The following is a 17,232-nucleotide window of genomic DNA, read 5'->3' on the forward strand; positions in this document are numbered from 1 at the left end:
TTTTCATTATTTTGAAACATTATTTTATATACTTGGTGATTTATTACTCAAATTGGGCTGAGTGGTTAATAACACATTTTTTTGTGATGTGACAAACTCACAAAAACATTAATTAACTGAGTTTTAAATGAAACATTAATATGAAATGGCATTGTTTTATGGTTTTACGCATGTACTTGAGTGTGTGAACAAAATGAAAAAGTTGGAATGAATGAATTTATTAATGTAAGTAATTGGTGTAGGGTATTAATAGAATCCTCTGTTCAAAGCGTTCAATTACACAGATTAAAAACATTGACACAAAAGCATTTAAGCATCCAAATGAGGGGTGTTGCCCCGAATATATTTTAACCAGCCCCAAACTTTATAACAGTAACATTTTACAAGTTTCACTCGACTAAACTAATTCTAATCATTGATAGTTTCATTTAGGGTCGCTCACCAACTCTTCAGAGAGAGAGAGTGAGAGAGAGAGAGAGAGAGAGAGAGAGAGAGAGAGAGAGAGAGAGTATACGCAAGAGAGTGCAAGGGAAAAAATGCTAGAGTGCTTGAAATCTCTGTAAAAAGACAAATCTATAAAACATGTAACAGTCAGTTAACAGAACAGTTATCCTGTGTGCTACTTTCATTTTACTGATTATTTGAAGTGCAATAAAATGAATATTTCAAGGAAGCTAGGTTGTTTCCCTTTTTAAGTTACAATTTGTTTTACAGTGTACATAAAAAAAAAAACACATTTGAAAACCAGCCCGACCCGAGCCCCTTAGCTGAAGTTCAGTAACTTACTGTGGCTAGACAGCAGGCTAGATAATGCCTGGCTCACACTCACTTCAACCCCCACCCCCTGCCTTTCTGTATGAGCCTCTTTGATTTTCTAGCCCTGTAAACATTGCCTTTCTTCAGAAAATGCCCATCTAGTTTTACCCAACACAGTTTGGGTGCATATTTACTGATAGACTATGGCTGAATAGTTCTTTTTCCATGGAATAGCTTCTCAATCAGATCATACTTTGTTTTTAGGATTTGCTGAGGTCATCAATATCATTTCAAAATGTTATCAATCCATAGTGCATTAAACTACTTTTGGCTTCTGAAAAAAAAAAGAAAACTGGAAAAAAACTTGACATTGAAACTGAACATTGAAATCCTGGAGAGGACTAGATATTAGGCACATTAAACCTTACATTTGACTTAAAGTAGATGTAAATATGAATGACCATTCTCTCAATTTAACGTAATATAATATAATATAATATAATGTAGTGTAAGTAGGAATCATCTCAGTAGGCTATGTACATGGCTGGATGTCAAGTTTCCTGCTGCAGCAAGTATGAGATCAGTCGTCCTTTTCCAGAGCCCTGCTGAAAGTATCCTGTGTGAAGTATTATATATGCAGTAAATCCCGCCCTCTGTGATCTGACAGGATCAGGAATGGGCTGCTCCCACACAATACGTGCATGAGGAAGACGGGCTGTGCGGCGGTGAAAGCAATCAGTCTTTCTATGGAAACGTCTGTTTTTGTGTCCCTAGCCTTCACAGAAATATGACATTTGAAAAACATGATTTATATTTTAAAACAAAACAGTATGTTATTTGAACAATTACACCTTGCTGAGCCGTCAAGTTGGAAATATTTTTAAATTAATTATATAGAATTCCAAAGCACCTCAAAAGTGCTCCTCCCCACAGTCATGTACAGAGGCATTTTAAGGTACAGCCCCATTTCCAAAAAAGTTGGGACGCTGTGCAGAATGTAAATAAAAATAGAATGATATGCAAATCATGTAAACCATATTTTTAAAGGAAAATACTACAACCTATCAAATGTTGAAACTGATATTTTTGAAAAATATATGCCCGTTTTAAATTGGATGCCAACCACATGTTCCAAAAAGGTTGGGACGGGGGCATGTTTACCACTGTGTTTCATCACCTCTTCTTTTAACAACACTCTGTAAATATTTGGGAACTGAGGAGAACAACTGCTGTAATTTAGAAAGCGAAAGGTTTTCCCATTCTTGTTTGATATAGGATTTTAGCTGCTCAACAGTTCAGGGTCTCCTTTGTCATATTTTTTCATTTCATAATGCGCCAAATGTTATCAGTGGTGACTGTGGTCTGGACTGCAGGCAGGTCAGTTTAGCACCCAGACTCTTTTACTACAGAGCTATGCTGCTGTAATACATGCAGAATGTGGTTTGACGTTGTCTTGCTGAAATAATCAAGGCCTTCCCTGAAAAAGAAAAACAAGACGTTGTCTGAATGGCAGCATTTGTTGCCAAAAGATGTATGTATTGTTCAGCATTAATGGTGTCTTCACAGATGTGCATGTCACCCATGCCATGTGCACTAATGCACCCCTATACCATCATGAATACTGGCTTTTGAATTGTGCACTGATAACAACTTCGAATTTTGATTTGTCTGACCTCAGGACACTTTTCCACTTCACCTCGGTCCATTTTAAATGAGCTTGGGCCCAGAGAAGGTGGCAGCATTTCTGGATCCTGTTTATATATGATTTTTTTCTTTGCCTTTTAGAGTTTTAACTTGCATTTGTGGACGCAGTGACGAACCGTTTTCACAGACAGTGGTTTTCAGAAGTGTTTCTGAGCCCATGCAGTGATTTCTACTACAAAATCATGTCTGTTTTTAATGCAGTGCTGCCTGAGGGCCCAAAGATCACAGCCAGCCAGTACTGGTTTTCACCCTTGTCCCTTACATACAGAGATTTCTCCAGATTCTCTGAATCTTTTAATGATATTATGCACTGTAGATAATGAAATCCCCAAGTTCTTTGCTGTTTTACATTGAGATAACATTTCTCAGTTTCAACATTTGATATGCTGTGTTTGTACTATTTTCTATGAAATATAGGGTTTAAATGATTTGCATATCATTGCATTTTGTTTTTATTTATATTTTGCACAGCGTCCCAACTTTTTTTGGAAATGAGGTTGTATTTTGAGGTCAGAAATATGTTTTACTACCATTGAAACTGCAACAAAGTATAAACAACTATCAAATATATGATTTAAATGACATAAAAAATGCCAAATAAATATTTTAAATTTACAATGAAAGTAGTGGTCTTTTGGAGTCATGACACCGGAGTTGCCACATAACAAAAATGAATCACTGATTTTATAACGACCCCCTTTTATCTAGAAGATCTATTAAGAAAGGCATATGGTAAGTCCACCGTCTCTTTTCAGTTCTCAGAAATGTTATCATTTATCTCATGATTTCATATGAAGCTTTTGGCTTTTTCATGAAAATGCCTCTGGTGTTACCTTTCTTATGGGTAACACCAGTGAGGATCAGTAACACCAATGACTCCTATGTATATATAAACTTTATTCAGAGTTGTTCATTGAATTCTTTTGCATGAAATGGCACTCAGAGTGCATGATTATAACTTCTCTTTATCATTGTTAATCTGAGTTGAGGATTTTTGGTCTTATGTATGTCACTGGTGTTACTGTTTTATTCTGTCACATTAAATAAAATGGATCACATTTGACATGATAATACTTTTATATTCATTTAATTTTCATTGAGTTAAGCTTTAAAGAATCACATCATTACTTGTGCATAACCTTTAACAATATCTTCATTGCAAATATATGGTTGCACAACTGAACAAACATCATTCAATCACGCTTTTAACAAATCTGATTAAAACAAATAAAAGAATAATCTCCTGATTTGTTGCATTAGTATTCTTCTGTAACTCTGACTACATGTGCTGAAGAGAGGGAGAAATAATATTTAATAAAAGCTTTTAATATGCCAAAGGTGTAAGGTAACACCAGTGACAAAAAGACGGCACATAATAAATCCACAAAAAAGTAAAAAATCATTAAGCTGTCACTTATATGTATTCATACAGCCAGCAAGTTATATAATAACATGATCTAAGTTTAAATGTTAGAAAAAGAAATACATTTTAAACATCTTGTTATGTAGTTTGATAACTCTGTGGCACTTGTATAATAAAACACAGTTTAGAAATATACATTTCTTCATCCACTACATGTTAGACTAATATGTGGTTACTTAAGTCTATGAAGCTTGATGTTTTTCAGTGTGATCAAAGCACCATGAGGGGAATGTTGGGTAAGTTGCTGTAGTGCTGTAACTTTACATGCAATAGAAAAAGAGGATTTACAATTATTTAACATAGTTCTCCTGTGTTTTGCATCTGTAGTGTTTTATCTTCATTGAGACATGGAAACGAATCCAATATGTATTTTTAAACAGAGATGATTCATACAATCATTCATTTACTTCAGTTATTGCTGTATTTCAATCAGCCATTACAGATTTAACGTTATTCACTCAGACACTGGCATATTTAACCAGAGAGGAATCCTAAAATCTTCCACTCGGTTTTGGCATATTTCGCTCACCCCACTGGCAATTTACATTTTCGGTAGCTTTTTAGCAAACACTGCTTACGTAGTTAGTTGTAGACCTTCCTCAGAGTCACTGTGTTGTCACATCCGGCTGTAAATAGTAGCGCTATCGAACGTCCACCCTGTTTAACAGAGCGGCAATCGAGAGTCTGAGAATTTTCTGCTGCATCTTACCATCAGCTTAATTCACATAATGACAAGTGAGGGGAAAGTGATGTACTGAGAAAATCAGTTGTGTAATCATAATTCTATAAAAAGGAACCAAGTTTTCATTCCAGAGAAGTTGAATGTTTTCTTGTTCCTCTTTTCACAAGGCTGAAGATTTGTATTTGCCAGCTTCTTATTCGACTTTGACTTTCCACCTGAAATGATACAGCATTTATCTTAATGTTGCGCCAGCACCAGAATGTAACTGCAGAGCCATTTAAGGTGGAACAGAAATTTGGGTAAGAAGCTGGTGAATAAGAAGCCAAGTTCAGCTGTGCAGGGTCTGTTTAAAGCTGGTTATTAAATCAAACATATGAACTAAATAAATCTACTGAAGCTCAGAATCTTTCCTGCATTACACCTTCATGAAAATGTCCCTCAAGCTAATTATGATGAGAAAACACAGAGAAGAGTGAACTCCAAGAATTTCAACTCTCAGAGTCGCTGGCTAAGAGTCGACCCCGACTCCCAGACCTGTTGGAGCTGAAGAATTGATTCTTTTCGAGTCGACTCTCTGTCACTACCATTTTGGCAACACTGCCGGGCAGTTATTTCCAGCCACACAAGACCAGACTTCATCTGTTAAAACTGTGGAGAGAACAAAATACTCAAAACTGAAAGCCAAATTACTGAACCGAACTCACACAAACACAAACATTCTCCCAATACTAGGAGACACTAACTGCTGCTCCTGCTGTTCTCACTGTCGTTTCTGCTGACACAGTAAAGAAGCAACAGGTAAAACATACTTAGGTGAGGATTCTGGATATAATTATGTGATAAGTGTGGTAATTTTTAGAGTACGTTTAGATGCACATGCACTCAACTGTGCTTGTGTCTTAAACTCAGCTCATTTAAAAACTTTGCTAGACACGTGAGTGTCTGTTCCCCTTTGGCTCTATTTGCTTGCTGTATTTACTTCTTTTGCATTCTCAGTTTTCATTGGCTGTTGGAGGAGTCCATTCAGATTGAGTTATTGTGTAGTAGTATACACCACTAGATCAGAGTTGGGTCGAAAAAATCAAATTTTTGATATACTGATCAAAACTCGATCAGAAGGCCTCTCGCCCCTCACACTTTACTCAATTTATCCTCCCAGCCGTCGACTCTTACTGCCCCAAAATTTGCAGACTACGGCCAGCCAGCACGGAGTTAAACATTATTTTTGGGCTGTTCAGTTAGGAGCTTTAAGGTCATGGTTTGATGCCACCTCTAAAGCTTCTTGGCGAACAATAGAACAGCAACTCATTTCTCCCATCAGGCTCCAAGACTTACCCCTTACTGGTGTTAAACTTCTCTCTCTTGTCTCTCCTAAGATATGGGACTATTATCACTTGTTTTCTTGAGACATAAAACTTTGTTTCTGTTCTATCTTTAATGTAATATGAAACTGCACAAATCATCTCCCATATGGTTTAACAAATTTTATTCTGACAGGCTCCAAGCCATTTGTTTCTTCCACCTGGTTTAGTAACAATATCTTCATTTTGGATGATATCTTTGGCACCTATGGGCTTCATTCCTTTCCAGAGTTACGTAACCTCTTCTCTATCCCTGGCACCTCCTATTTTCTATATCTGAGACTACGTCCTGCGTTATGTGCATATGGGAATTCTCTGGAAAGCTGAGTTAATGAATCATCTCTTACTGGATCCTGTGATGTGGCGTAACATTTTTGAATCTTCTAAGAATTTGTCTCATCAGTTAATTCACTTTAAATTAGCTCACAGGGTTTAAATCACTTCCTGCCATGCTTTTTTGATGAAGCTATCAAATGACAAAACCTCTATCAGATGTCTGATGGGTTTAGTGGGAGATTATGTTCATATGTTTTGATTGTGTTCAGTTTGAAGGCTTTATGACTGTAAATCACACAAATCTTGTCTGGCTATTAATCTGTCAACATTCCTTTGTCCCCAACTTTACTTTTGCTTCTTGATGACTAATTTAACGCTTAATGTACAACAAAGAAAGGTTATGATGGCAGCTATATCTGCGGCCAAGAAATGAATCTTGAAAGATTGGTTTGAAACTTTCTTTATCTCAGTTATGGTGCAGATGTTTTCTGGACATTCTTATTCTGGAGTGAGCGACAGTCAGATTCTATAATGATGAGGCAGAAACAGTTCATTTTTGGACTGATGCTATTAACTATGTTAAGATTCTGTAATCACTGACATCCTGCTTGTGTTGAATACTTTTATTTATTGTCTATTTTTTTTATTTTATTTTTTACTTTTCTGCAGGAAATACAGACTGGCTGATTGGCTGAGGCGATGGCAGAAAGCAGTGTTTGCTGAGCTGTGATTGGAGGGCCAAAAAAAATAAGGTGGGGCTTGAGATTTGTCTGTCAGCTTCGGTACTCTTGTCTGAGTGTGGGATAACAAGAGAACCAAACAGCATTTAGTGTGTTAGCTGTTCTGGTTCAGTGTTTGATTGTTCTGCTGTTTGACCACCATCACCACAACCATAATCATTTCTTCATTTACTGCATTTATTTAGTCATTTGTACGTTTTCAGTGTCTGTTTGTTCATCTAATGTTTATATTTGCAGTGGAAGCATTGTGGTCTGAGGTTCCCCGAGGCCCCTGGCAACCGAGGCCCTTGGGCACTGGCCCCACTGGCCCAGTCAGTAATCCATCCCTGACCACCACCTCACCCTTGCACGTGTAAGATCATGATCATCGCTGATTAAGATGTAATTAAAATGTATGTTTGCTCTCAGCAGTTTTGAGTGTCCACAGAAATCAACCTGTCTTACGAGTTTAAAAGGCATTTATTTCTCACAAAAACTAAGAAGTAGCTGATTGTCTTAGTTGACGGTTTACATATTATAGCTTGTTCAAGAAATGTTTCAGCATGTTAGTTTTGGGTTTAGTGTTCTTTAGCATACCAACAAGACTTGACTGCTGTCAGTAAGCAGCCTTTCAAATCGGTAAAAACAGAATATGTTTGGTTCTTTACAAAGTGTTCAATATTTCTATTCCTGCCTGCATTAGTGCAGTGATCTACTGGAATATACGAAAGCAACAGTCAGGAATACAGTAATGTGAATATACAGTAGTAAGAATGGTCTATTCACTTCTTGGAATGTCCTGAATGAACAAAACATGGTCCGTGATCACCGTCCACTCCTCTACCTCTCCCACTGGTCCCTGCATGTTGGACTCCACGTTTTACATATTCACTGTACTACTGCTGAATCATGGCTTGATTGCACTTTGCAGAACTGTGCTTTGCAATGAAAGCTTTGTGTACTGTTTAGAATATATACAGTCAGCTCCACAATTATTGGGTCATGAAAAAATGATTTGTGGATAATGTGATGTGTTAGGATACCGTAACACATCACCAGGACTGCAATTCACCTTTCCTCCTTCGACACTAAGGTCACTTTTATTATAACAGACATTTAATTGTATCAATCTAAACTTCTACTTAACTGAGGTCCAGGGGGTACAGGGGGTCACTGGTACCTGTAAAGAAGAGAAAAATATAAAGTTAAATATAGCTAGTCTATCAATGTCGTTTCTATGTTGAATTTGCACATGTATATATGAAAAAAATGGCCATTGTATGTATATATTGCTGCTGTCGGAACAAAACCTCGTATCTCCATTTTTGTCGTTTTTCAGTTTTTGGCATAATTTCAAAATGCCTGTCGCTCTTTACATTGTGTGTAAATTTCATGATGAACAGATCAAAATAAATGGTCGAGAATGACTTGGAAAAATGTCGGGTTCCACTGACTTACATTAAAAGTAATGTATGTTTTTTTCTTCTCCTGTAAAGTTACCATTTTGGAGATACGAGATTTGTTCCAACAGCAGCGATATATATATATATATATATATATATATATATATATAGTATGTGTGTAATGTTTGTTCTCTTGTCACCCATAGACCCAGAGCTAATGTGGGAGGGGCTACCAGATTAAGAGGGAAGGGGGACAATGGAGGAGGTCAGGAATGCTTTAGGGAGGTCTGTGCAGCTTTGAGAGCAGAATTGCTTTAGTTCTGTTTGAGATAAATGGCTCATTCGTTTTGATTTTCATCATTTGATTACAGCTTTGGTTTGTAAATTTTTCTCTTGCGAGTGAAAATATTTTTGTGTGCAAAACTACAATAAACTTCAGAGCACTGTGGAATAGAGACCAAACGTCCAAGTGTGTTGAATGGGGAGCCTACAGACTACTTACGTAGCACAACACCATCAAGTGGCGACCACACAATCACATATAATTAGCTCAATGTTAAATACACACACACACACACACACACACATCTAAGCCGCTTATACTTCTGGGTCGTGGGGGGAGCTGGAGCCTATACCAGCAGTCATTGGGTGGAAGGCAGGCTACACCCTGTACAGGTCTTCCACTAGATATATAAATATATGAAATAAACCTAACATTTATTTGTATAAGTATGTTTAGTCTAAAAAAAATACAAAAATCCTTCAAAATTGTATTTTTTTTGACAAAACCTCATGTCATAATTTCTAGCAGCCCTACAATAATCTGTGCAGCTTCTCTTTGCCAACATACCAGCAATGAGTCTCCTTCTATAATTATTGGTGAGACTGCAGCATCCAGATCAAGGAATCTGAGACTCAGTACAGAATCTCTCTAGATCTTCCTTGGCCCCAGGTTCACTAGGTTCACTGGAGTTCTTTTCAGCTCATCCCACAGATTTTCAGCGGGTTTTAAGGCCAGGGGACTGGGCCGGCCATGTCAAAAGCATGATTCTGTGGTCACTGAAACTTCTTTGTGTGTGAATTTAGATTTTGAATCATTATACTGCTTGAAGATCTCTGGTTGGCAAGAAGAGATTATGGAAAAGGTTTTGGGAATTAAGCCAGTATCTTAAAAAAACCTTCTAAAAAGTGTATCACAGGTACGCCTAATTTGGACCACATACTCTTTTACCTTGGACAGCCAGTTTTACTCTATTTAGCTTGCTTATGCCTGGCTAGGCTATGGTTGCTGATCTGAACTAACTGGGTGTGCCTTTGCTCTGTATCTCTAATGGAGAAGAGATATAAGGAAAATGAGTAAGTGTGTCTCAATGTTTGGTAACATATAATTTTGTTTTGCTGTTCTGTACCAATTTTCCAGATGAGAAATTTGTGTTTGGGTATAATTTATCTGTTCTTTTTTACAGGTTCATTTTGCCACCGTTGTCCTCTGGTATATCGTTCATATCATGGTAAGCTGCAAAGACTTTCTTGAAGGCATCCCAGCCAAACTGTTCTTGCAGCTTTTGGAAAAATCAGATAAAAACATACAGGTGATGACTGAATATTAAAGGTCCCACATCATGAAAAAACAAAATTCAGTCACCTTCATAATTAGGAGTTTAATGCAATTCAAAACCATCCATTCTCTCCCCAGTCCATACATATATACATTCCATATACAGTCCCATATATGGAGACTAAGCAGCAAAAAACAGCCTGTTTTGAATTCACTGATTTTGTGACATCATGAACACCAACCCATTTACATTCATATCCACCTATTTAGTTTACAATAGTTTAGCTCTTTTATGCTGAAGTGATAAGGGACATTTTAGCCTGGACTGTCTTTTTGAACAAGGCACAGTACAGAACAGCTTATTAAGCATTAAAAGTATTTACTGCTCTGACCAATAAACAGCTTTGTCTACCATTCAGTTCAAAGGGAAATGTACACACATTTTCATTCTGTCCCTTGCCACTCTGAGGGCTCATCTAATAGGGTGACCATACATCCTCTTTTTGGGGCTTAAGAAATTGTATAAAATTGTCTAAAATGTCTGGCATTTCGGTTTGGGTTTTCAAATTGACCTTTGCTTTCTGCTCCAAGCTGCCCTCCTGCCCCCAGTGGCCTCTTTTTTGAAAACCAGAATATGGTCACGCTATCATCTAATAAACCTATACTAACACAGTAATGGAACAACGGAGCGTTGTGTTGGAAATTCCCCTGAGGGAAAATCTTAAGGCCGAGTCATTGATAAAAACAGTACTGAAATGGATGGCAAATAGGCAAGTCTAACTGAAGTCCAAGTTCAGTACTCAGATCCTAGAATCCTATCATTATTATTTGCATATATAATGTTTGGATAAGTTCACAAGCTTAAGTCCAACTCAGCCTCTAAGATATGAAAATCCTGTCTGGCATCCAGTACTCAAGTTCTACATCTCTGACCTGCATGTAAGTCTCCAGTGCTGTCCAGACATTCCAGTCCTCCAGATGTCGACCTCCTTCGATGTATCTCTTAATTCGGCTCTGTCTTCGGTGTTCTGTCATTTCCCCATGAGCGTTTGCCCTGTTCACACCCAGCACCACCTCATGTACATATACAGACCACAGGTTACAGGTACACTCAGTAGTGTGTGGTGGGAACTCCCAGTCTGAGCGTTGCTGGTTATGGCCCAATTCATGACCATCATCTTTAAGTTATCTGATTAGTTCATGATGCTAAATGCTTGTAAATCATGTAATCACTAATGGTGGTGGGAATGGTTCTATTCGGCTGTCAAACAGATGACTTAAGTAGTGAATTTCCAGCTATAGTTTCTCAAATGTATGCATTTATTTTATCTACTTCTAGTAAGTTTTAGCACCCTGTCCCCTAATTCAGAACTTCACATGGACTGAATTTTTGCTCATCAAGGTACAAACAATGTAAATAAACCCTGAAAGATATATCAATGTTCTTAAGGTACAACTTTGTATCTTAAATAAGTTCTTCCCAGAGGAAAAGCATGTTTTTTTACACTTTTGTTAGCCTAATGTTTTATTACAGAAAAATAAAACAAAAGCATGGAGTCAAGACTGGGATTATGGAGTCATTACAGTACAATTATGGTCCCTAACTCAAGGTATTGAAAATGTTTTTTTTTAACCAATTTTCTCCCCAATTTAGTCGTCTCCAATTCCACCCGCTAGTTAGGACTCCCCCAATCACACGATACTACCAACGCCAGGAGGGTGAAGGCTAACACAGGCTTCCTCCGACACCTGTGAAACCAGCCACCGCATCTTTTCATTGGACAGCTGAACGCGCTCGGGGGAAAGCGCCAACCGCCAGATCTGTTACGTCAGCTAACAGACGCCTGCGCTGACTAGTATCTCGTTGAGTGATGGGGGAGAAGGGGGGGGGTACCACCCCAATAACAGCTTATAACAGATAAAAGTATCTATTTTTTCTGAGAGTGTGGCCTGAAACAAGTCTTGTGGGACCAGATCTGATCTTGTAACAGATCAGGCTTTCCCTCTAAAACCCACCCAAAATTCCTCCCGGCCATGCTCCTTTACTTATACTAGTCTTGCACAATTCAGCATAGTTGTGGCTAGTATGATTTACACACTTACACTAATATTACTTTGACTTTATGTTTTAATAAAAACGATACATTCTAATGCATGAAAACTCAACTTAAAAGGAACAGAATTACAGAAAAATCTCCAGTTTTAAAATTGGAGGGTGCAAAAAAGATTTTGTTTTTGCAAAATGGAGCACAACACCTAGTTTTTTGTACATTTATCATCACTCAGTATACAACTTCCAACTTTCTTTCAGTGAGCAAGCCTATCAGGTATCACTGTGCTAATACTATGTACCTGCATAAAGACGTTTTACGACACACCCCTGCGCTCCAGTTTACCAGAGTTTGAAGGCCGAATGGTACCGGAAAGCAGGATGTTATGCTGATGATACTGTAGCTCAGCTTAGATGTGTAAATATGGTCTATTCATGTCATTTTACTAAATCGTTTTTTAAAACAAGTTTACATACATTATCAACGTAATTTGAAGTTAACATATGAAGATTCTCGCATGTATTTGCGTGACTTTTGGTGACTACTGACTTCCAGTGTTTGTTAGCACCACTGTTAACACCAGTTCTAAACTAAAGAATCAAAATGTTTTAGCTGACTGACATGCATTTGGGCCAAGTGAAAGATTGTGTAAATTAGAGTCTTCGCCAAACTATTCTTTTAATTTTTCTTTAAATTCTTTCTAACGTTGTACTAGTTTTGTAAAGCGCCACAGCTCATGAAAACATCTACAAAAAAAAAGTTGATTTCACACTGAAAACAGAAAAAAATATTTTTTTGGTGAAATATTCAATTCAATCAGCACTTCTTCGTCATCGCCTGTAAGTTTTATCCTTGATTTTTCTTTTAAAGCTGCAAGAACAGTTTGGCTGGGACACCTTCAAGAAAGTCTTTGCAGCTTACCATGACATGCAGAACATACCAAGAGACAACAGTGGCAAGATGAACCTGTATGCTGAGACCTTCTCCAAGGTGGTAAGGAGGAATCTGGTTGTCTTCTTCAAAGCCTGGGGCTGGCCCATCCAGTGCAGCACTGAACAGAAGCTGTCCAGCCTGCCTGAATGGAGTGACCATCCTCTGGTCCAGTTTGAGTAGTTAAAGTAGTTGTTTCGTAGTGAACAGTGTCTGTCTCAGAATATAAACATTTTAGGGTTCAGAGAGACCTCAAATCATTTAATATTTGCATCTCAGAGTTTCTTTCTCTAAAATGCTTTCACATACATGTTTATGAATGGCGTTTGCTTTTGGCAGGAGTGAAAATCAAAAACTGTTAGGTTTATGTTTGGCCTTGATTAAGAATTTTACAATGAAAGCAGGATTACCTATTAAGAGAAACAGTTTTCTAATTTCAGTAAATTAGAAGTCGTCTCTAACATCTGAAGGATGTTACATTACACATACATATGGCATTCCATTTGAAAGCGTAGAATCTCACTTCTGGCATTCATTGTACTTACAGATCAGCTCCAAGGACTATGAATATGATATTTATATGCTGTCATGACCTACACACTATCCCACTGCTGAAAAACAAACAAACCATTTAATGGTTCTGTTGGTTCCTCATAGTTTTGTAAAGCGTTTTGGCTGTTGGTGATGGTTTGATTTTACAAAGTATCCTAATGTTTTAATAGGTGATCTGTGACTGATTCTAGATGCATTTGATGGTTTTCTAATTGTATTTAAAGCAGTTTTACAGGAAACTAGTGGTCTCTAATGGTAACCATTGAGCCGAGAATCAAAATCATCAGGTTTAAATCCTAATGGTTTCAATAGTCTATGTTCAGCAGGGCCCTATCCCTGCAGGTTTAGGGGTCCTCTGTGAAATTACAACAGGGTTTTACTTGTAAACTCAACAGGGTTTTACTTGTAAACTAACACAAGGAATTGACAATATTAAAATAGCACATTATCTAATAGAGTCTTTCTGTCTTCAACATGTTCATTTACTGTAATAAAATCATCATCTACCACCACCAAAAAGAATCTGTTTAACGCTAAAAGCCATAAGATGTACCAGAGTCACATTTACTTATAGAATACATGTTTAAAATTATTAATTTTTAAACCTTTTTTTACTGTTAATTATGCATCTTAGTCATTCTGCTTTCAGCACTGTGCCTTATAACATGTTCAGTATGTGCAAATATATAACAATATGCACATTTGGATTGGATTATTGGTTAAATATAAGACAATGACACTGTAATGCTTCAATGGCATTCTTGTACTACAAAGTGCACATAGATAAGACAAAAAGTAATAAAAAAATAAAAGCAACAGCGAAGAAACACCTGTTTCATGACTTCAATTTTGTGTACAGTTTCATTGTAAATTGAGAATTAACACCATGCACTTACAGTAAACTGATTGGACCATAAATCATGTACATGACCACAGTCCATATATTTTTTCCTAACATGAGCTGTGTAGTTTTACCACCTTATAAAAATAGCCACATCACATTTTTTTTTTTATTGCACTCTATTCAGTATTAACAATCATACATTTAAATCTCACACAGCAGGCCAACATATGTAGGATTTTAAGAAAGATTTTCTATGTAAGTCCACAGTGGGGTCCAAAGTTTCCAGAATTTGTCCATTTGGTGACATAGATCATAAGTCAGTTTTTCCAGGGGAAGCAGAGTTGCAGCTTGGGAAAGCCACTGCTCAATAGGGGGCTGGCCCATCGAATTAGAATACATTTTTTCGCCAGAAATGAAAACATTAGAAACAAAAATTTGCCATCAATATCAAAAACATGTTCTGCTCCTATTCCCAAAAGATACAGGGCAGGGGATTTCTGAAATTGTGTTTGAAAGATATTTTCTACCGTGATGTGTACTCTATCCCAGAAAATGCCAACTTTTTTACACTGCCAAAAGGCATGAAAAAATGTTCCTTTTTCAGTTTTACATGTAAAGCACAAATTAGATCTATCTGGAAACATCTTCTGTAGGCGAACAGGTGTAAAGTATATCCTATTCATGAATTTAAAGTTAAGCTCGTGAACACCAGATGAGGAACATTTGGGAAACAGATTTTTACAAATATTGCACCAGTCCTCTTCTGAGATAGGTTGGTCCAAGTCCCTTTCCCAAATTCCTCTCAGAGTGTCTGACGATGGTTTAGCACTCTTCAGCAAAATGCTATGAATTAGTGAAATCAACCCTCTAGCTTGGTCCTTCTTAGCTAGCAACACTTCAAGGTCAGTTAATTCCTTTCTAAATCTCCCATCCTTAATGGCTGAAATGATCAGGTGACGAATCTGAAGATATTTGAAAAAATCTGACCTAGGTAACTCGTATTCTTCTTGCAATTGTGTAAACGATTTGAGCAAACTACCAGAAAACATATAAGAAATGTTCTTGATCCCTCTGTTAAGCCAAGTAGAGAGTCCAGAGTTACTCAGCTGAGAAGGTAAATTTGGATTGTAGGCCAGAGGGGACAGTAGCGAAAGACAATGAGGAATACTAAGGTATTTCTTAACATCTGTCCAGGCCATAAGGGTATTGTGTAAAAGAAAATTCTCAGAGACACACCTCACCTTTGCAGCATCATTAATAAATGGTAAGCAGTCAAGAGGAATAGGGCTACATGCTTCAGTTTCCATAGAGACCCAGCAGGAATCCAACCTGTTTGTACACCAGCTGATCATATACTTAATTTGAGATGATTCCATACAAATTTAGAGAAAATTTTCTCTAGATCCTTGAAAAAGATTGTGGGTAAATGGCAAGGGATTGACTGAAATAAATAGAGTAAGTGAGGGAGGATATTCATTCTTATTACATTTACCCTGCCAAATAAGGAAATAGGGAGAAAGTTCCATAATTAAGATCATGTTTTATATTATTATTAAGTGGAAGATTTTTGTCAATAAGGTTATTAAGGTCTGGGGTATTATGAACACCTAAGTATTTAAAACCCTCTAACGCTAATTGAAAGGGGGATGCAACTACCCAGGGTGTGTTAAGGGATATATATTTAAAGGTAAAGCTAATGATTTTCGTTGATCTTATAACCAGAAAATTTACTGTATTCTGAAATACACTTCATTATAGCTGGAATAGATTTTTCTGGGTGGGCCATATACAACAAAATGTCATCCGCATACAGTGAGATTCAGTGGTCCGCTCCTCCTGCTCTAATACCTGAAATGTCCTGGTATCATCTAATTGTTTCTGCCAGTGGCTCAATCGCCATGGAGAAAAGCAATGCAGAGAGAGGGCAGCCTTGCCGTGTTCCTCAACTTATCTGAAACTTTTCAGAGAAAAACCCATTTGTATTGACAGTAGCGTACGGATTGTCATATAGCAGTTTAACTAAATGAATAAAAGTAGGACCCAAATTAAATTTTTTAAGGACAGCAAACAAGAATGGCCATTCAATCCTATCAAATGCTTTCTCTGCGTTGAGAGAAACAATAAAGGTGGGATCATTAGTTTTTCTAATAAAGTCAATAATATTCAACAGTCTACGTATGTTATCAGAACCATATCGCATCCTTACAAATCCAGTTTGATCTGGGTTAATGAGTTTAGGTAAAATCACCTCAATCGCCATGCCAGAGCTTTAGCAAAGATTTTACAATCTGCATTTATTAAGCTGATTGGTCTGTAAGAGGCACAGTCTTCGGGGTCTTTGTCTTTCTTAATTATTAAGCATATTGAGGCAGTTTTCCAGATTTCAGGCATGGTAGTTTGGGTACTCAGATCCATGATAACTTGCATCAATACATAGGCTGAAATTCAGGCCAAAATGTTCTATAAAATTCGGAAGGGTAACCATCTGGTCCCGGTGTTTTCCGTGAAGGCATTGACTGGACGGCACCAAAAATTTCCTCGGGTGAGAAAGGGGAGTAGTTATTAACCCCGGTAAAAGTCAAAATGATTTATGAGTTATGCATCACGTCACGTGTGAAATATGTAAAGTATTTTCCCAGAGTGTTGATGTGTATAAAAATGTAAACAACAGTAGTAGGACGTCACGTGTGAAATATGTAAAAGGATTTCCCAGGGGTTGGTGTGTGTAAAATGTAAACATCAGTTGTATGACGTCACGTGTGAAAATTGCAACTAATTTTCCCAGGACGTAATGTGTGTAAAAATGTGAACAACTATTTTAGGATGTAAGGAATGTTTTTTCCGGTGATAAAATGTTCTGTTTTTCTCAGGGTGCGTGTTGGAGTGTAAATCGTGAGCAAATTTTCACCTTGAGAAGTGTTAATGAAAAAAAATGATGTGAATTTTGTGTACAAGTTTAAAGGGGGTGAAAAA

This window comes from Colossoma macropomum, unplaced genomic scaffold (genome assembly GCF_904425465.1).
Source record: "Colossoma macropomum unplaced genomic scaffold, Colossoma_macropomum, whole genome shotgun sequence".
In the NCBI taxonomy this organism is placed as follows: domain Eukaryota; kingdom Metazoa; phylum Chordata; class Actinopteri; order Characiformes; family Serrasalmidae; genus Colossoma; species Colossoma macropomum.